The sequence below is a fragment of the Salvelinus namaycush genome, chromosome 22 (genome assembly GCF_016432855.1).
Source record: "Salvelinus namaycush isolate Seneca chromosome 22, SaNama_1.0, whole genome shotgun sequence".
NCBI classification, from domain to species: domain Eukaryota; kingdom Metazoa; phylum Chordata; class Actinopteri; order Salmoniformes; family Salmonidae; genus Salvelinus; species Salvelinus namaycush.
Genome location: NC_052328.1, coordinates 12104071 through 12125509, shown reverse-complemented (window position 1 = coordinate 12125509; position 21439 = coordinate 12104071). Strand labels below are relative to the sequence as shown.

The 21439-nt window shown below is 41.0% G+C and overlaps 1 protein-coding gene across 1 annotated transcript in view; it reads right to left on the bottom strand.

Annotated features, from left to right (window-relative positions):
* The window catches only part of LOC120017551 (suppressor of cytokine signaling 5-like), a 33902-nt gene extending 29291 nt beyond the window's left edge, over positions 1-4611 (bottom strand). The window contains exon 1 of the mRNA XM_038960392.1: positions 4224-4611. The gene's annotated coding sequence lies outside the window, so the exon portion shown is untranslated. The remainder of the gene's footprint in view (positions 1-4223) is intronic.
* Between the last annotated feature and the right edge of the window lie 16828 nt (positions 4612-21439).

The following is a 21439-nucleotide window of genomic DNA, read 5'->3' as shown; positions in this document are numbered from 1 at the left end:
ATGATATATGCAATACTTATTTACATCTGTTTGTAATGATATCTTACGTCACGCCTATCATTTTGTGAGATTGAAATGCATCCAAGATCATAACCAATGGCAACCCTCGTCAATCATGTTAACTAGCTAGCTAGTCATTTATTTACAGTTGCTGATGTTACACGTTTGCTAACAAGTTACAAATGGGAGGCGTGGCGCATAACAAGTTAGCAGGCGCGTGGCTAACTAGCTAGTCAACTCCAGTCATGCGCTAACGTTTGCTGGTAAACCTAGCTTTAGGTGGCTGGTTGTAACGTTATAGCTTGCTGTTTATGTAGCTAGCCATATCTACGACTAAAAGGAGAAGCGGTTTTACATATCGAGATACAAAATATCGCCGATTGTAAAACCTCTATTTTTTGTCATAGATATGGATCCCGGTAGTTGTTTAGCAAGCTAGCTTAGCTAGCTAGCTACCTCGATAGCTAGCCAAGTTAGCAAATAATTGTATTTCCCCCCCACTGTAACACAGTAGTATATTAGCCAGCAATACACAATATGGATTTAAGTAGATAAACTAAAGTTTAGTAACTAGATAAACTAAAGGAAAAATAACTTAACTGGGCACCGCATTTGTCATCTGCCTTCTTGGTGCTAGCATCGGCTGTAGAGGAGCTTCAAACATTAACAAAGAGTTGGATTTAGCTTTGAATCCTCTTCGCTATATTCCGGTTGAAACATGTATGGTTGAATGTCACCATGTAGCTAATAGAAGCTCCATCGTCGAATTCGTGTTGATGAGAGGAATTACTTGAAGCCATTACGTCTGGTCAGTTCTTTCAGTTTTGCCCAAAGGATTGTTGTTAGTTTCCACCTCCTTTGTAAAAAAAAAAAAAAGAAAGAAAAAAAGAAAGAAAAAAAAGTCTGCCTTGGGGGAGAGATGGGGGCCAGAGCACAAAGCACCGCTCAACACAAGTTGTAGTCTTTCATAGACAGGACAAATGTGTGACCTGCTTGTATATTTACTAATGAATCCGCAAACAGGAACATCGCTGAATGACGTCCGATGGCAAACAAGGACAGCCATATTTACATACACAAAAACGTATATATAAAAATGGGCAAAATATTGCACAATCCAGGTGTGGAATCTCTTAACAGACTTATCCAGAAAGACTCACAGCCGTAATCGCCGCCAAAGATTATTCTACAAAGTATTGACACAGGAGTGTGAATTTAAACATGTTTTCACTTTGTCATTATGGGCTATTGTGTGTAGATGGGTAAGAAAAAAACACATTTAATCCATTTTGAATTCAGGCTGTAACAACACCATGTGGAATAAGTCAAGGGGTATGAATACTTTCTAAAGGAACTGTAAATGTACAGTACATAGCTACCCCTGCACATCGATTCGTACTGGTACTCCCTGTATATAGCCATGACATTTTCTACTCCCTATATAAAGTCATGTTTTTGTTACTCTTTATTCCCCGTGTCACTATTTCTATAATTTTTTTGTTTTATCTTGAACTCTGCATTGTTGGAAAAGGACCCATAAGTAAGCATTTCACTGTTAGTATACACCTGTTGTCTATGAAGCGTGTAACAAATATGTGTGTGCTGCCAGTTGTGGGCTGGATTGAAACAAACCTAACCTTCATTTAAGTTGTGATGCAGTCACGACCACAAGTATCACAAAACTCTTATGGACGAGATTGACTATGACCAAAATGATCCTATCCACTTAGTGGTCAATTTTGACAGTAGAATAAATGTTTCTGACTCATATCGACGCAACCAGGGTGGGAAATGAACTTAACACAGTGGCTGGTGGATGCCCAAATTTTACCAGCCACTAAAATGTTTTACCAGCCCCCTCGCAAATAAAAACTATGAGGATAAAATGACAGAAAACACATGCACGCATTGTAATGTTAAAACAATAATATATGCCATTTAGCAGATGCTTTTATCCAAAGCGAGTTACAGTCATGCATGCATATATTTTTGCGTATGGGTGGCTCCGGGAATCGGACCATACAGGACATTTATTGAATGGTTTTGAAATTGATTGAAAGTGATTTCAAAGAACAACACAGAACATGGACAGACAGTGAATATCAGAGTGTGTTCTATACCTGTTCCAGCAGGCAAGGTCTACATCTTTCTCTCTTGTTTGAACCTATGCTGTACCCCACCCCACTTTCACCACTGTAGCATTGAGATTCTCTCTTCCAGAGCTGACACAAACACATTTGGGGGGGAAAAACTACTCCCAAATGCTCTGTGATGACCACCTGCCAATGTCTCTGGTAAGAATAGCCATTCTGACAGCCAATGCCAACATCTAATTTCCCACCCTGGATGCCACATAGGCTGTTTTCTAATTTGTTTTTTTAGTGGCAGCTGATCTTTAAAGATGACAATAAAACATGTTTTATTTCATTTTTAAAGGCACCCTATCTGACCACCTTGTCCTGAACACAGGCGTCCCACAAGGTTGTGTCATGTCACCTCTCCTGTTCTCCATATACACTAATGAAATGGCATGCAACAACAGCGACCTCATCAAATATGCGGACGACATGGCTCTGGTTGCTTGCTTGGAGGGCAAGTCTAGCTCAAGCTACTCCCAGTTAATTGACTGCCTTGTGAAGGGGATTGACAATAGCTTCCTTGACCTCAATGTCACCAAGACTAAAGAACTGTGGCTTGGAGGGTAAGCTGGGGAACAACGTAAGTCCCTCTTTTGAGCACGTCATCATGGAAAGGCTGGGATGTGGAACAAGTCACATTTTAAATACTCTGGGACAATTTAAGACCACAAACCTATTTTCCAGGAAAACAATTACCTCATTAACAAAAAGGCAAGTCAGTGTCTCTTCCTACTTAGGAAGCTAATAAGTTAATGCAAGCAAACACACACTGATCATGGTGTACACCTGATAGTGTTCTCATTTTCAACATCTCTTCCTGGAATTGGACTTTCTCAGTCAGGAACAGGAGTAAACGAACACAACTTGTCAATCAGGCCAGCAAAACAGTGGGCAGGAAAGAGCCACAACTCCAAGAAGTGTACACAGAACATCACAAGGAAAGCCCTCCAGGTCTTCGACAACACCCACCCACTGCACACATCCTTCCAAATGTAGTGACAATCCTAAATTAGACTGATGGACTGACATGTACATGTTTAGTGTGTGTGTAATGTTTAATGTCTGCTTTTACTGTAAGCCAGATCACCTAAGACACATTTCCATTCTGTGCAAACTTGACTGACAATCAAGTTCTCTTATCTTAAATAATATGCCTACATAGCCTTGGGATAGGCTAGCCCTACAATAAATCAGACGTTTCAGGTTACTGCATGACAATGCCAACGGTGGAAGACATACTGGGACACAGATATGGACACAACTACAGTAGGCTACTTTCCTGGATTCATTATTCTGACATAAACATGAAGTGAAATACTTCATAATAGCATTAATTAGGATATGGTGCTTGCACAGAACGACATCAGCTATAACGTTATTATAATTTGGACCATTCACTGCATTGGTGAGGTAGGCTATAGCGTAACAACCTAACGTTAGCCTAATTTACAACATCATAATTGTTGAATATTTTCTAGGTTGTGAGATTAGTATTTGACATGCTAATATTTAGGCAATCATAAACTAATAGTTTAGCATTGCATGCGAGATAGATGAGATAGGGCCATTTAAACCGATGTGCCAAATCGAGGCCTATCATCGGTCAGACAGCACTGGTTAACTGTTTAACTATCTACAGTAGCTAGTTAGCTACTGCTACCACTGGACGTTGACAATAGTTGGCATTGCATCATGACCTGGCTGTAAGTAAGGATCTGTCTAATGCGATATGTTTTAGACATGATGTAGGAGTTGTGATAATATACCTCCGTAGATCAATGGTAACATTATGCAACAAAAAGACTTCACCGACAGATCACCACCTTCCTCCAAAAAAATGGCTGCATTTCGCAAATAACGGTGTCTAGCTAACGTCAACTAGCTGGATGCTAACGTCAACTAGCTGGATGCTAACGTGAGCTTCAACATCGAGTTGGTCTGCTCTAGCTAATTAGCTAGCAGGATGAACAAATCTGTTACCAAATTACACAGACAGACGTATACAGTACAGTTATTTAGCGACATAAAGTAGCTAAATGACATGTATTCCGTAATTAATCATGGTTATTAATATTCTCAACTCACCCTTTTGTCTTTTATAAACACTACTCAACAGTTCTCTTTGTCTGCAAAAAATGGCTATCAAGATAAGTCAGGCACATATCCCCCTTGAGCTCCACGGTGTCGAACGAAACACAAAAACGTACGCGGGCGCTTTTCAATGTCATTCTGAATGGTCTTTCTAATACATAAGACAATGTATATTTTAATTAAAAACTCAAATTATACATAAAAGTCAGAAATCCCGTTCGGTCTCTTGGCCGACACTTCTCTTCGGCCGTGGTGGTCGTTCCTGTTCCTGACAGCCAATGCCGTCGCTAAGCAAAGCCGAGAAAAGAAGGGGCGTTCAGTGTTGATTGCAGGCGGGTAGAGAATGGCAACATGGAACTCCAATGGGGGAAGCAGGACGAGAGCGAGCTTCTGATGGTGGATACTGCAGGGAAAGTCCATGCCTGTGGCCCAGCATGACAGGCACTGCATCTCGCCAATGACAGCGGAGTAGAAAATCAAGTAGTGGCCTGTTGGCATTTACTTGGAAACGTGGAGAGGCTGCTGTGAGCCCCGGATGTCTCGGTTGATTCGTGTCAATTTGCTCGAGACAAACAGCAGGTTATATTAGAGGGGCCTGGGTCGAAGAAGTTCCTCGTGAATTTAATTTAGCAGCTAATGAGAGACTGGGCTGCTCTCTGCCTTAAAGGTTATTATGTTGGGATAGTTCCACCTGCCAAATCCTGAATTATTTAATTTACTTTGTACCAATGCATTCAACAATGGGCTATGCTATTTAACTTTGATTTGATTGATGAAGGCCTCTAGAAATGCTATATTCTTACATCCTATATTACTGGTGACTTTAGTTGACTGATTCAGAGCTCCAGTCTGCGACCATAGCGTAGTCGCATTTTTCGACCCTTTTCACTTGGCTGTGCAATGGTGCGATCTGTACATTATACCTACTCACCTCAATCAAATCCTATTTTGTCAGCAGATAAAACCATGGTTTGTTCAAACAGTAATGTGCATTATCCTAATGATTCCTGTAATGAAAGTGTCTGCCCAGCCGCTGTGCCTGTTTCACACTGTTTTACAATCAATAATTTTGGTCATGTAGTGTATGTGGACACCTGCTCATCGAACATCTCATTCCAAAATCATGGGCATCGATATGGAGTTGGTCCCCCCTTTGCTGCTATAACAGCCTCTACTCTTCTGGAAAGGCTTTCCACTAGATGTTGGAACATTGTTGCAGGGACTTGATTCCATTCAGCCACGAACGAGCATTAGGGAGGTCAGGCTCTGATGTTGTCCGATTAGGCTTGGCTTGCAGTCGGTGTTCCAATTCGTTCTAAAGGTGTTTGATGGAGTTGAGGTCAGGGCTCTGTGCAGGCCATCAAGTTCTTCCACACCGATCTCGACAAACCATTTCTGTATGGACCTTGCTTTTTGCACAGGGGGCATTGTCATGCTGAAACAGGAAAGTGCCTTCCCCAAACAGTTGCCATAAAGTTGGAAGCACAGAATCGCCTAGAATGTTATGTATGTTGTAGCATTAAGATTTCCCTTCACTGGAACTAAGGGGCCTAACCCGAACCACGAAAAACAGCCCCAGACATTATTCCTCCTCCACCAAACTTTATAGTTGGCACTATACATTAGGGCAGGTAGCGTTCTCCTGGCATCCGCCAAACCCAGATTCGTCCGTCGTACTGCCAGATGGTGAAGCATGATTCATCACTCCAGACAACGCGTTTTCACTGCTCCAGAGTACAATGGCGGTGAGCTTTACACCACTCCAAACGACGCTTGTCATTGCGCATGGTGATCTTAGGCTTGTGTGTGGCAGCTCGGCCATGGAAACCCATTTCATGAAGCTCCCGATGATAGCCGAATCCACTAATTTGAAGGGGTGTCCACATACTTTTGTATATATACATATAGTGTATCTGATATGGCTTTGAAGCTGCACATTGGCTACTGCGAGTGTGCTAGGCCTCACTGGGTAGTAGTAGCCTATTAAACTTCACAGGAAATCAATTAAATGTATTGAACTCATTAGAAAATGTATTCATTTGCCCAAATTCATAATAAGACATGAACAGAAGACAGTGATTCGTATTTCCTGCAAGTTTCTGTAGAGGCAATGACACTGCAATGCCTGTTTTTTTGTGTGTGTGTGTGTGTGTGTGTGTGTGTGTGTGTGTGTGTGTGTGTGTGTGTGTGTGTGTGTGTGTGTGTGTGTGTGTGTGTGTCACTGTAGGCATTAGTGATGCTAATGATAACGGTCTTCTGGTAAATGGAGAAAGGCTTTACCAAAAACCTTCTCATTAATTAGAAAGTAGTGTATACCTTATGGAGGACCAAATCTGACATAATTAGAAATTAATTAATTAATAAATGCACACATAAATAGATGAATACATGAATAAATAAATACATGTACATATATATAAATAAATGCCCACATAAATAGATACATAATTAGTCCCACCTTATTTCATTTTATTCATTTATATATTTACATATGTATTTCTTCCTCCAACATGATAATGAAGGGGTGTCAAACGTATGGGTGGTATCTAACGCAACATTGGTTGACCAATGCCACCGCATGTTGCTCGATTGCATTTGCCTGGGCTGCGTTCAGGATGACACAATGGTGTTTAAGGCCATGTTTCACATTAGCACCCCCCCAAACAATAATGATTAGCGCATATAGCTATGTATCAATATGATATGTCACCTTTTTGGGGGGGGATTGGAGATAAAATCAATTTATATGCTGCTGTGCCGCACACACACAATTAAAACACACAAAAATAACAAATCGAACATTGTCCTTGCTTGACGTAGAAACAGGTGAACAGTTTTAGAACACAACCATTAACTGCTTGGCTCTGTTACGAGTGGGTTACTTTTGACAATAAGACACCGGACTGCAGCCATATATAGTAGATTTGAATTTATAAATAGACCGGGATTGCCCAGAAAATCACGGTATGCTAAAGTTATTGAGTGAGTATCAAGCAAGCTAGCTTGGCTACAACTGATAAAGTCAAGTTGGCCAGCTACAGTAGCTAACGTTTTACAGCCAGACCATGACCCTTACAAAAATGAATTTGTTATCACAAATTTCCCACAAGTTTATGACAAATTAGCTGCAAACTTAATAGTGTACCACAAAATGTTGCCAGAACTTTGCAAATGTTTGCCACTAGTGGTGAATCTGTGGCAACAATATTTATTACCACTAGTGGCAAACAGAAGAACAAACAGAAGCCGTTTCTGGTGAATACATGAGTTCCAAGACCAGTAACCGTTGACGACCAATCGGGGCGATTAGAAAAATCTGTTGGAAAATGGAAACCAAGCTATCTAAGTTAGCTTGCTACCTACCAAAGTTGTCAGGTGTCTAATTTATTAATTACATGTCCTAATAAACTAAACAATTGTGTTTGCTAATTGATGCCTAGTTAGCAATGTCATGTTTTATGGGATAGAGTGAAACACATTTTGTTGATACCAGTTTCAAATCGGTCAATGCCACTAACTGGCTAGCGCTATCATATTTTTGCACAATTAATGTGATAGCTAGCTATCTAACTAATGATTTTCCTAAACACTTTCTATTTTTTAGGTGAATATGTTGATGTCTTATAATATGATTGTGTCACTGTTCAGTAGCATGTTAGCTAGCACAACCGCTAAGGTAGAAAAGATATGAGCTGACTTGACATCAAAGCCAAGCTTCACTTTTGCAGTTGGATACCCTTACCCTACCCGTGATGTTGGAAGAGGCTGTATTGGGAGGAGGCTGCATAAACACCCTGGAAAGATGTTTGTGGTGCAACCAGTCATACCTTTTTTTGTGTGATAAATTAGTGTATCATCTTCAAGCTTGATAAGGTAAGCAAATACATGTATTATTCTCATAAATGTAGCCCATACATTCATTGTTTGTAAAAAATTACACTAAACAAAAATATAAGCGCAAGGTGTTCTTAATGTTTTGTACACTGTATATTATGGCATCACGTCTCATCTCACTAACAATTGCTAAAGTGACAAGCAAATTCCACTATTGTGGATAATCTGTATTGTGGCTAGCTTCACATATTTACATTATTCAACGTAAAGTGTTAGTTTCATGAGCTGAAATAAAAGATCCCAGAAATGTTCTACACACACAAAAAGCTTATTTCTCTACAATTTTGTGCACACATTTGTTTACATTTCTCCTTTGCCAAGCTAATCCATCCACCTGACAGGTGTGGCATATCAAGAAGCTGATTAAACAACATGCCCATTACACAGGTGCACCTTGTGCTGGGGACAATAAAAGGCCACTCTAAAATGTGCAGAACACACATGCCACAGATGTCTCAAGTTTTGAGAGAGCGTGCAATTGGCATGTTGATTGGAGGGATGTCTACCAGAGCTGTTGCCAGAGAATTGAATGTTAATTTCTCTACCATAAGCCGTCATTTCAGAGATAGCTTCCGTCCTCCTCTGGTTACATTGACTTCATTACAGAACCTAGGAGGCTCATGGTTCTCACCCCCTTCATAGACTTACACAGTAATTATGATAACTTCCAGAGGATGTCCTCCAGCCTATCAGAGCTCTTGCAGCATGAACAGACATTTTGTCCACCCAATCAAAGGATCAAATAATGAATAGTACTGAAAGCATAAACTACAGCTAGCTAGCACTGCAGTGTATAAAATGTGGTGAGTAGTTGACTTAGAGAGACAGTAGTTGAACAGTTTCAAACAAATTAATTTCTTCCAAAATGAAGGAGAGAAATAGAGAGTGACATTTTTTCAGTTTCACTGCATGCAGCTTTCTAGTTTAGCCTACTGAAACAACCTGCTCAGAGGGATGTTATGTTAGCTAGCTGGCTATGACTTTACAGCACAACATTGGAAGTCTTCCAAGTCAAGGTAAGCTTTAATACTAATTTATTGCCACCGGGACCCACTGGTCTAACTGCTTACTGACTGTACACTAATGTTACTGCATGATTGTAGCGGGTTTACTAACGCGTTAGATATATTAGCTATTCTGACTGACGTTACTTTAGCTAATATCGTGACAACGATGTACGCTGATTGTAGCGGCAACTGCACACAGCCATTGAAGAGGAGTGGGACAACATTCCACAGGCCACAATCACCAGCCTGATCATCTCTACGCGAAGGAGATGTGTCGCGCTGCATGAGGCAAATGGTGGTCACATGGCTTTGAGATGTAAGTTAACAATAATTCATTTAGAAAAATAAATTGCCATATTAGGTATAACTCAATATTATTGTAATGAAACTGGCAGGTAGCAGGTCTCGAACCCTCGACCTTCTAACCCGAAGTCCAGCGCGCTATCGACTGTACCGCAAAAGTAGAGTCGATATCCGCGTTTATAAACCCAGGAACGTTACATTATGCTGTTTTTCTTCCGCCCACGGCGTATACACCTGAGTTAGGAAGAAGAGACAACCAGTATACAACTGTCTCTTAATGATGAAGTCCCAAGTCTAGATTGAATGTCATAATTAGTTGATTAGTTTGAATCAATTGTGTTGAGGCAAGGCTGTGGCTCGCAAGGAACACTTGGCCACACATTTAAAAGTAGATTTAGTAGGCCTAAATCCCAGTTTATGCTAGCTACATCATTTGTTTATATTGCATTCATCCAAGGCAGGAACATTGTTTCCTCGCTGAAAAATATATAAAATGCCAGTTTCAGTGCGAAGCATAGCAACATCAAGGAAACTCAAACAGCTGATTAAATTTTTCAATGGTAGCCATTTAGTCTGTCCGTTTGTATGTGTGATCCTTGAGATCAGAGTTTTTAATGACCCTGATCCTGTTTACAGAAGCAAATATTTTATGTTAAGGTGGATGCTGTATATAACAACTATTATTTTTAGATCTCAGTCTCTATTTTACTTGTACAAAGATTTCGGATTGAGAAGGCCTTTTTATTTTATCTACACCTTTCTGGAGTTGGAGCTCTCCGAGTTAGGAGCGTCTGTCTGCGCGCAAGGCCTGCTACGCGAGCGCAGATGCGTACCGAAGGCTAGGAGCGGAGAAGCGGTTATCGGATTGGAAAACCTGATGGGCCGTGGGAAAATGTACGTTCTACACAACGTTTACTGGTCATTGCACACCTGTGCTGAAATACCGCTAAAAATCGCCATTATGTATCTGTTACCGTGCCTGCTCTTTACTCAATGCCATCCTGTATTAAATAGGCTGAATGATCAATGGGTGAGTGAATTATCTTCGCCTTATGCCATACCGTTTGCAAACACTCCGAGACCATCATGTCAATACCACCAGGGGCCTGTTGCACAAAAGTAGAATTAAGACATCCGGGATAAATGACTCAGCTGAGCTCAATGAAGCCAAAACATGTGCGTCCAGGCTTAATTGGTTGCACAAAGACCAAGCCAGGATGAGCAGACACGGATTCATTAAGCCAGGTGAAACCAATCCTGGATAGGTGCGCGCTCACGGCTCACTCAAATAGACCCCGCCACAGATCACAGATTAACTGATTTACCATGGCAACTAGAGCCGCGTACTTTTCCCCGTCGGAAGCACAAATCCTCATGGAGGCATACGAGGAGGTAAAAGATATAATTAAGAAGAAAGGCAACACCGCCACAGTGATAAAGCAAAGAGAAAAAGCGTGGCAAAGTATTGCAGACCGCCTGAATGCGTAAGTAGTGCACAATTACACACTCACCGCTCCGCTGAAACATCACAATTACAAATCAAATATTTAATTCACATCTCCAAAAATGCAGTTGTACTGTAATTATGAAACGGTTAAATTTTTAATTGAAATGCACTGCAGATATGAGTGAAATTGTGTAAAGTAACTCCATCACACTGTATAAAGCTATGATAAATTTTTTGATATTTTTACTGAAAACAAGACAAAAATACCAAGTAATTTTTTGCAGTGTGACTCCATTAAATGTGTGTGTGTGTGTGTGTGTGTGTGTGTGTGTGTGTGTGTGTGTGTGTGTAGATTAAACATGAACGGGCCAAAACGGACATGGCAGCAGGTCAAAATCAAATACAAGAACATTCTGCAGAATGGTATGGTCCCTGACTAATATTTAACAAAGCACAAGCATATATTGTACCCAGAAGGTGCCTGCTCACACATTGTCTGTACTGTTTTAGCAGTGAAAAAGAATACCCACAGACAAGGCACGGGTGGTGGGTCACCAAAGGCTGACCTTACCCCAGCAGAGGACATGGCCTTGGAGCTAAATAAAGGCAGGCCCGTCTTAGAGGGGATCCCTGGGGGGAAAGAGACGAGCATAGGTTCCTCCCAAGATGCCACCCGCTTCATTCAAGGTATGTCCTTCCATCTCTACATGGGATACAACCACATTCATATTGAATCAATTTGGACTGTCTGACTTTGGTTTACCTATTGCCTTGCAGTGTCTGGCAGCACTGTGTTCCTGTTAGAGCCACCAGCACAAGCACCAGACGATGCTGATCCAGTGAGTACTCCATCAAAGGCATACTGTAGGCCTGGCATGTCTTGTCTACTAGCTTCAATATGAATCCGATTAAATGTGATAGGGTGAAGGCCCCAGTGCAGCAGCAACAGCACATGATGGAGATGATGATGAGGAGGAGACCATCTCTCTGGATTCCAGAAGGCATGAGGTATCATGTTAAGACTGTGAAAGTACTATTTACTCTACAATGGTGAGGAGTCCTCATCAAAATCAAAAAATCTAATTTCTTTTACAGGACCCAGATGCTATACAGTGGGAAAACCAGCCTGGCAACATAGTGCGTATTAATAAAAGGACACCACATCCTGCCAAATTCCAGCTGCGCTAATTGTATTGTGTTCACAGAGCTCACAAGCTATCAGAAAGTTGTATGGCAACCACCTCCGGCGCCAAATAGAACTGGCAGACATAGACATTCAGTACAAGAAGAAAAAGATGGAAAATCTTGCACTGGAGTCCGAAATAAAAAAGAGGACAATTAGGAAACTGGACCTTGAAATAAAAAAACTTGAGAGGGAGGTGAGATATGCCTTCAATGTACACTGTATGCTAACTGTAACACAAATGTATTAATCATTATTTTTCTTTCCTCCCCCAGCTCCAAGAAGATGACACAGCTCAAAATAAAAATTAGGTATATTCTCGTAAAGTCAAGTGAGCCATGACATATGAGCTCTTATTGTGAGCACACAGGACGGTGGCATCTTTCTAAGGTTTTTTTTATTTTCCCAGCAATCAGTACAACCAAGTCATCGTTATAAGGCATCGCCCTCTTTTGCCCACCCCCCCAGCACCAGGTGTGGCCACTAGCCTATATGAAGGCCCAAAATTGTGTGTTCCTTTCTGCTCTGACAATGGCATGCCCATTCGTGCGAGATGTGGTGGATGAAGAAGCACTTGTGCTGAGGAGAGCCTTCAGGCGAGAAAGGGTCTTCAGGGACCGGTTGGACCCACTGGCCTTCCCTGATGACCATCTATATGAAAGATACAGGTTTTCTGCAGATGGCATCAGGTATCTATGCAGACTACTGGGTCCCAGGATTAAGCACCGCACTGCACGGAGCCATGCACTGAGTGTGGAGCAAATGGTTTGTGTGGCCTTGCGCTTTTTTGCTAGTGGAGCCTTCCTGTACTCAGTGGGGGATGCAGAACAGCTGAACAAGGCCACAATTTGCCGCACAATAAGGAGTGTGTGTCTGGCTATCAAAGCATTAGCAGATGTCTTCATCTCCTTCCCTGGCCACAGAAGACTCTGTGACATCAAAGAGGAGTTCTATAGGATTGCAGGTAAGAGGATCTACAAATTACAGGACAACTGTTAACACATAGTAGGATACTCATTACTTTGTGTGACAGGTTTCCCCAATGTCATTGGTGCAGTGGACTGCACACACATAAGGATAAAAGCCCCCTCAGGTGCCCATGAGGCCGATTTTGTGAATAGGAAATCCTTTCACAGCATTAATGTTCAGGTGAACATAACTTTTTGATATTGTCCATTGACGAACACTCTGCATTGCCAGTGATGTGCATTGATTGGTGTAATATTCCTCATCTTATGATTTCAGATGGTCTGCAATGCTGACTGTGTGATCAGCAATGTTGTGGCAAAATGGCCTGGCTCAGTCCATGACTCCAGAATCTTTCGGGCCTCTGAAATCTATCAGTGCCTATCACAAGGTAAGCCACACAACCCCTATTTATAACCATCATGGCTGTGTCAAGAATATCACTGTGTTTATGAGGTAGTAATGATGAGATTTTGTGTTGACAGGTGAATTCTCTGGTGTGTTGCTGGGAGACAGGGGGTATGGCTGCCAGCCTTTTCTCCTGACACCTTTCACAGACCCCCAGGAAGCACAGCAGGCCTACAACCATGCCCATGCCAGGACCAGGGCCAGAGTTGAAATGACCTTTGGCCTCCTGAAGGCACGCTTTCACTGCCTTCACAAATTAAGGGTCAGCCCTGTTAGGGCATGTGATATTACTGTGGCTTGTGCTGTCCTCCACAATGTGGCCTGCCTGAGGAAGGAGAGGGCCCCCAGAGTGCCACCAGCCATGGACTGGGACAATCCGGCAATCTTCCCTGATGACGACAGTGGTCGGCTGCTGAGGGACCAATATGTGTTGAATTATTTTAGTTAGTATGTGTGCTTTCAATTTTGGTTAAATATGTCCTGCGGTGGCAGAGGAATTTGGGTTTTTTTGGGTTCGTTTTTTGACGAATTTGGCCTCTTATGATGTTTGTGCGGTATACTGTGTGTAATACAAGGCTGCAGGGAGGCTACTGCATCCATTCATTTGTCTGTTCAGTTGATGTGTATGGATTTGTCCTGCATTTATTTTAGTGTGGAGACATGCAGGGTGTGTTATATACAGACCTTTGAATGTGTATGTATCATTTTGTATAATATGCTTGGATTCTGTGCTTTCCATCTTGTAGAGTCACTGTGACTTCAGTTTCGAAAGGAGCTGATGGTTTACCTGCTTTGTTTTGTCCTTATTCAATAAAGGAACATAATGTTACACATTGTGTTTTTATATTCATATGGAATGTGTATTTGTTTATATGACAGAGTACTAGGGCCACACTGAAGAAAAAGGATAAAGTCATAAATTTATGAGGCTGGTTCTTTCTGCAGAAAAGCTACATATTGTTTTTACAGTTTTGATACTTATGACAATGTGATACTTAATATTCTGGCACATCAGCATGTCTTTGTTTATGAAACCATACTGAAGTACAATTTCACGAAATGCCCCACATCTGTCATTTTAACAACTGTCCTCCTTTAAAACAACTGGTTACAATATTATGACTTGTGTTTTTTTCCCCTCTGTGGCCCTAATATTCTATCATTTTATATATAGCCTTATAGTCTATGGGAAACTGTAAATTATCTAATGATAGCAACATCATCTAAAAATCATTTTTTATCCAAAATCATTGAAATTAATGATCACAAACGTTTAAATAATGACAGTGGGTCTAGTTATATGTGATAACAATGTATAGTGAGCAGTGAAATAACTATTGGTTTCCATTTGTGGTGACTGCTGACTGACATTAGGGATGAGATTAAATAGATCCTGGAATTTAGCCTGGTCTGGAGCAGGCTAGCTCCACAGAATAAATCTCCATGGTAATTTATACCATAACATATCCTCCTGCCCCCTATCCATCTTTAGTGCAACCGGATTACGGATCAATTGAGCCAGGATCACCAAGATATCCTGGCTTAATCCCTTATCCTAGTTTTGTGCAACAGGCCCCAGGAACTTGGTCTCTCTCTGGAATTACATTTGTACCACTCTCAAACGCAACTGGACCTACACTTGATAGCATACTTCCAAAATCTCACACTATTGAATTACTTTTATTCTGTGTCGAAAGACTCAGTTCGTTTTATTGACAATGGTGCTGGCTCCACCAAGTCCTCACGCATTGGGCAACTGAGATATATTGTTATGCTTTTATTGTTGATCTCTGGTAATGTGCGACCAAACTCTGGGCCGGTAGATACCATGCAATCTCTACCGACTCCCTATGATTTTAGAAACAGAGCAGGTTTTGGCCTCTTGCATGTTAATGTCAGAAGTCTATTCACAAAAATAGACATGATTAGAATATGGGCCAAAACGACAAATGCAGACGTAATGGTTTTATTAGAAACTTGGCTAAAGAAATCTGTGTCAAATAACTCGATTTCTATTGATGGGTACACCGTTTTTAGAACGGATCGGAGAAGGGGTTGCAATTCATGTGAAATCCGAGTTTAACACCTCTAAAATTCTCTCGATTACCAAGCCAAACATTTTGAATTGCTTGCGGTTAAAGTGAACGTAATATAAGGACTGTAGTCGGCTGCAATTTACAGACCGCCCAGACCGCCGACCGGCTACGGGAGACGCACTTAACTCTCTTTCTGATGTCCTGCACAAGCTAAATTACTCTAAATTCATTATTTTAGGAGATTTGAACTGGGACATGCTTACATCCTGTATCTGACTATTTTATAGAACTGTGTGACTCTGAATCTCGCTCAATTCATTAATGCGTGTACAAGACCGAATCCCAGAGCACCTAACAAATCAACGCCATTGGACATTATTATAACGAATACCCCTCACAAATACACATGGACTGGGATATTCTGTAACGATGCCAGTGATCACTGTGCAATTGCTTGTGTTAGAAATACACAAATGACCAAAGCCAAACCCTGTTATATTTTTAAAATACATTTTGACAGTTACATGATCTGTACCATAATATTTCAGAGTAAGTCTGATTCCCAATGTTTTCACTGCCTGGGACTCTTTTTATATGAAATTTGTGTCGATTTGTGTTGAACATGCACTTTGAATACATTTAGAATCGGTGGAAGGGACAATCCCTGGTTTTCAGAATACACGGCAGAATATATTGGAAAGATAAATATATCTTGGGCTCAAGCTAGAGCGCTAAGAAACAAATGCACAGGATTTATCAGGAAGTCCAAATCAGATTACTATTTAAATGCAGTCACAGAGAACCTAAACAACCCTACCAAGTTCTGGAATCAAATCAATGTCAGGTTCTAATCTATCCACTGGCCTTCCTGACCATTTAATGATGGATTCTAATGAGTCAGGTAAGAACAAATTGTTATTTACAATGACAGGCTAGGAACAGTGGGTTAACTGCCTTGTTCAGGGGCAGAAAGACAGATTTTTACCTTGTCAGCTCAGGGATTCGATCTAGCAACCTTTCTGTTACTGGCCCAATGTTACAAGCACTTTTTTTTAACAAGCATTTCATATCTGCTGGTTCAGTTTTTGATAATGGTGTGGCCCAGGTCTCTAATGTAAGCTCTGTTACAGTCAAATATGATATAGGCTCTCATGTGAACCATTTTAACTTTGAACCTGTTTCTTATGCTGAGGTCTATATAGCACTAAAGGCTATAGACACTAAAAAGTCTGCAGGTCCAGACAACCTGGATCCCTACCTCTTAAAGATAGCAGCTGGTATTATTACTGAACCCAGCTCACATTTTCAACTTGAGTCTCTTGACCAATTCCATACCCAGCATTTGGAAATCAGCTTATGTCCTCCCACTGCTAAAGGGTGGAGATCTCTCAGATGCTAATAACTATCGTCCTATCTCTAAACTCCCTATCCTGGCCAAAGTCTATGAATCCCAAGTGAACTCACAGTTAAAACTTCTTAATTAAAAATAACCTACTGAGTGGTTCAGTCTGGCTTTAGATGGGGGCACAGCACCACAACTGCAGCTATGGCAGTGGCAAACAACATCATTAATGCACTTTATAAAAAAGCAACATTGTGCTGCTCTGTTTGTGGATTTATCAAAGGCCTTTGATTCAGTTGCCCATTAATTGCTGCTAGCTAGACTCATTGGTGTCAGTGAAGGGGCAGTAAATTGGTTTAGGAACTATTTTTCTGACAGAACACAATGTGTGTGTATATACTGACAATCACAAGTCTAGCTTTCTTGATATTATTAGAGGTGTGCCCCACCCAGCAAAGTTACATCTATATGCAGATGGTAGTCATGTTCATGTGCTCCTTCTCTGGTTCAGGCTGTTGAAGAGCTCCAGACTGCTTTTCTGTCAGTGCAGGCCTCCCTTTATGGTCTTGAATGTACAAACAAATTAAATTCATGACCTTTACCAGAGCTAGAACTCTGCCGGAGAACGTTAGCATTGTCACATCTGGTGGCTTATCCATTGAAAAAGTGTCATCCTACAAATACCTAGGTACAGTATTTGGTTGGATGACAAGTTCTCCTTTAAAGTTCATGTTGATAATCTTGTGACAAAGCTTACATTGAAATGGTGTTTTTATATAAGGCTTGCTTCCCGCTTGTAGCTAGAAAGAAGCTTGTTCAGGCCACTTTTCTCTCTGTAATTTGTCTGGCGACTTGTTGTATATGCATGCAACCTCCTCCATCTTACAGAGACTGGAGTCTGTTTATCATGCATCCTTGTGCTTTATTACAAATGCCAAGTCACTCCCCCACCATTGCACATTGTACCAAATGGTAGGTTGAACCTCACTTTATATGCGCAGAAAGATACATGTTTATGTGTTCATCTACAAAGCCCTTTTGGGTAAACTCCCTCTGTAGTCTGGTCTCCTTCACCACCAGCAGTTACCATAACCGGTCTGCTAGGTTGGTTGCTACTTAAAGTCCCCAGGACATTCACAGTATTAGGCAAGTCTGCCTTCTCTTCTTGTGCACCAGATGCATGGAATAGTCTACAATCCATGCTTCATCCAGATATGTTAGTGCCACTGAATGAATTTAAAATATTGATGGAGACTCTGTTACAGAGGAGTGTAAATGCTTTTTTTAGGCTGGATCTTATTGTTGTATGTTTTAATTATGTAATGCATTGATTGTTGCTGCCTTCTTGGCCAGGTCTCCCTTGTAAAAGAGACTCTGGGTCTCAATGAGCTTTTCCTGGTTAAAAAAAGGTTAAATAAATAAAAATAGAACAAAGTTCGACAGTATTTGTACAAATGTAATCGATACATGTGGATGATCTTGTTCATGTAGTGTTTGTAAACACCCTGCTAGGTTGATTAATAACATGAACCAGATTACAGGCACTGGTTACAATGAGAAGCTTCCTCTTGAGCGGACAGCTTGATGAAAACCAGTTAATATTCAGGTCTCCAAGAAAGTAGACTCTGTTTACATCACATACACTATCAAGCATTTCACACACATTATTTATATACTAGGCACTTGGTGGCCTATAGAAACACCCCAAAAGAAAAGGCTTTAGATGTGCCATGTGAACCTGCAACCACAACACTTGACAGAAGATATTATTTAAACATTACAGGGATATGGCTCTGAATACAGTTGAAGTTGGAGGTTTACATGCACAACTTAGCCAAATACTTTTATACTCAGTTTTTTACAATTCCTGACATTTAATCTTAGTAAAAATTCCCTCTCTTCGGTCAGTTAGGATCACCACTTTATTTTAAGAATGTGAAATGTCAGAATAATAGTAGAGAGTATGATTTATTTCAGCTTTTATTTCTTTCATCACATTCCCAGTGGGTCAGAAATGTACATACACTCAATTAGTATTTTTTACCATTGCCTTTAAATGTTTTAACTTGGGTCAAACGTTTCGGGTAGCCTTCCACAAGCTTCCCACAAGCTTCCCACAATAAGTTGGGTGAATTTTGGCCCATTCCTCCTGACAGAGATGGTGTACCTGAGTTAGGTTTGTAGGCCTCCTTGCTCACACACTTTTTCAGTTCTGCCCACACATTTTCTATAGGATTGAGATCAGGGCTTTGTGATGCCACTCCAATACCTTGACTTTGTTGTGCTTAAGCCATTTTGCCACAACTTTGGAAGTATGCTTGGGGTCATTGTCCATTTGGAAGACCCATTTGCGACCAAGCTTTAACTTCATGACTGATGTCTTGAGATGTTGCTTCAAAATATCCACATATTTTTCCTTCCTCATGTTGCCATTTGTGAAGTGCACCAATCCCTCCTGCAGCAAAGCACCCCCACAACATGATGCTGCCACGCCCATGCTTCACGGTTGGGATGGTGTTCTTCGGCTTGCAAGCATCCCCCTTTTTCCTCCAAACATAACGATGGTCATTATGGCCAACCAGTTCTATTTTTGTTTCATCAGACCAGAGGACATTTCTCCAAAAAGTACGATCTTTGTAGCCGTGTGGAGTTGCAAACTGTAGTCTGGCTTTTTTATGGTGGTTTTGGAACAGTGGCTCCTTCCTTGCCGAGCGGCCTTTCAGGTTATGTCGATATAAGACTTGTTTTACTGTGGATATAGATACTTTTGTACCTGTTTCCTCCAGCATCTTCACAAGGTCCTTTGCTGTTGTTCTGGGATTGATTTGCACTTTTCGCAACAAAGTACGTTCATCTCTAGGAGACAGAACGCGTCTCCTTCCTGAGCAGTATGATGGCTGCATGGTCCCATGGTGTTTAAACTTGCGTACTATTGTTTGTACAGATGAACGTGGCACCTTCAGGCGTTTGGAAATTGTTCCCAAGGTGAACCAGACTTGTGGAGGACTCCAATTTTTCTTCTGAGGTCTTGGCTGATTTCTTTTGATTTTCCCATGATGTCAAGCAAAGAGGCACTGAGTTTGAAGGTAGGCCTTGAAATACATCCACAAGTACACCTCCAATTAACTCAAATGATGTCAATAAGCCTATCAGAAGCTTCTAAAGCCATGACATCATTTTCTGGAATTTCCCAAGCTGTTTAAAGGCACAGTCAACTTTGTGTTTGTAAACTTCTGACCCACTGGAATTGTGATACAGTGAATTATAAGTGAAATAATCTGTTTGTAAACAATTGTTGGAAAAATTACTTGTGTCATGCACAAAGTAGATGTCCTAACCGACTTGCCAAAACTATACTTTGTTAACAAGAAATTTGTGGAGTGGTTGAAAAACGAGTTTTAATGACTCCAACCTAAGTGTATGTAAACTTCAGACTTCAACTGCATGCATACATAGCGTCACAATGTAATGTTTATTTGCATCAATCCATTGGGTGTTTGTTTGTCAAACTCTACCATCACATGTGCGCTACAAAACAACAGGGTCTAGGTATGCACATGGAGATCCTATTGATCTAATTCTATGGGTGTGCACTTGAATTGGAAATTATTCGACTTTTCGTAGACCTCAAATTTTCTCCTGATGTGCTTTCAGCATCGTTGTGGATGTAGAACATCCAATGTTGTTGTTTTTCTACCAAGAAAAGTGTGAGAAAGAAAACAAAATAGAATGTATAGGGCCCTAGAGTTCCCATTTCTCAGGTGGTGAGTTAGCACTCATTGAATCAGGCCTATATGTCATATTAGTGTACAAAATGATTACATTCATCTCTAATGAACTCCAACAAATCTGGAGGCCTTTTTTGATGGTAAAATATAACAATAATAGCCTAATTGTCAACCCAAAATTCACGACAGTCACATGATCAGGTTGCATATCACAATATCTTGCAATCCTGCTTGGACATGTTGTATGTAACTTATTTATTGAATACCATCTCAGTATTCGAAATTACACTTCTTATTAAGCATTGGGAATTACTTTATACGTATAATATTTGGGGTTGTGACCAAATCGTGGGCTGGTGCCACCAACTGAAACAGTTAGTGGCATCAGTGCCAACAGGGGAACTGGTTAGTCTGGGGGCCTGCTGATTTGAACAGCCTACTAATATGAAATCACATTGTCCACTCAATCAATTTGTTTTTTCAGTTTAACTGTTGGCATTGAGCTGTAGTAAAGCTGTAATGAGACACAATAAGACCTTTGTTGAGAATTCCCACTGCTAATGGTGTGTCCTGGTGGGCCCATGCACTCCATCACACATGTCCACTTGGAGAGAGACTAAGAAGGCACTGACCTGAGCAGGCAAAAGGACTGCCAACCTGACCTACAGCAACCAATCAGTGGCCTGGAGAGGTCATGCTAGTTTGAGGAGCAAGTTTATGGCCCGCTCGTCTCTCATTACCATCTCACTCCACCCATCCCCCGAAGGTGCCAGAGAGACTACAGACTAGCGGGCCACAGGTGTAAGTGAATCACAGACCAGCTCAACTGGAGAACCGCTACTTGTGGACCCTTCAGTAATATATTAATTTCGAAACCATAGACTCTTTTTTTCTTT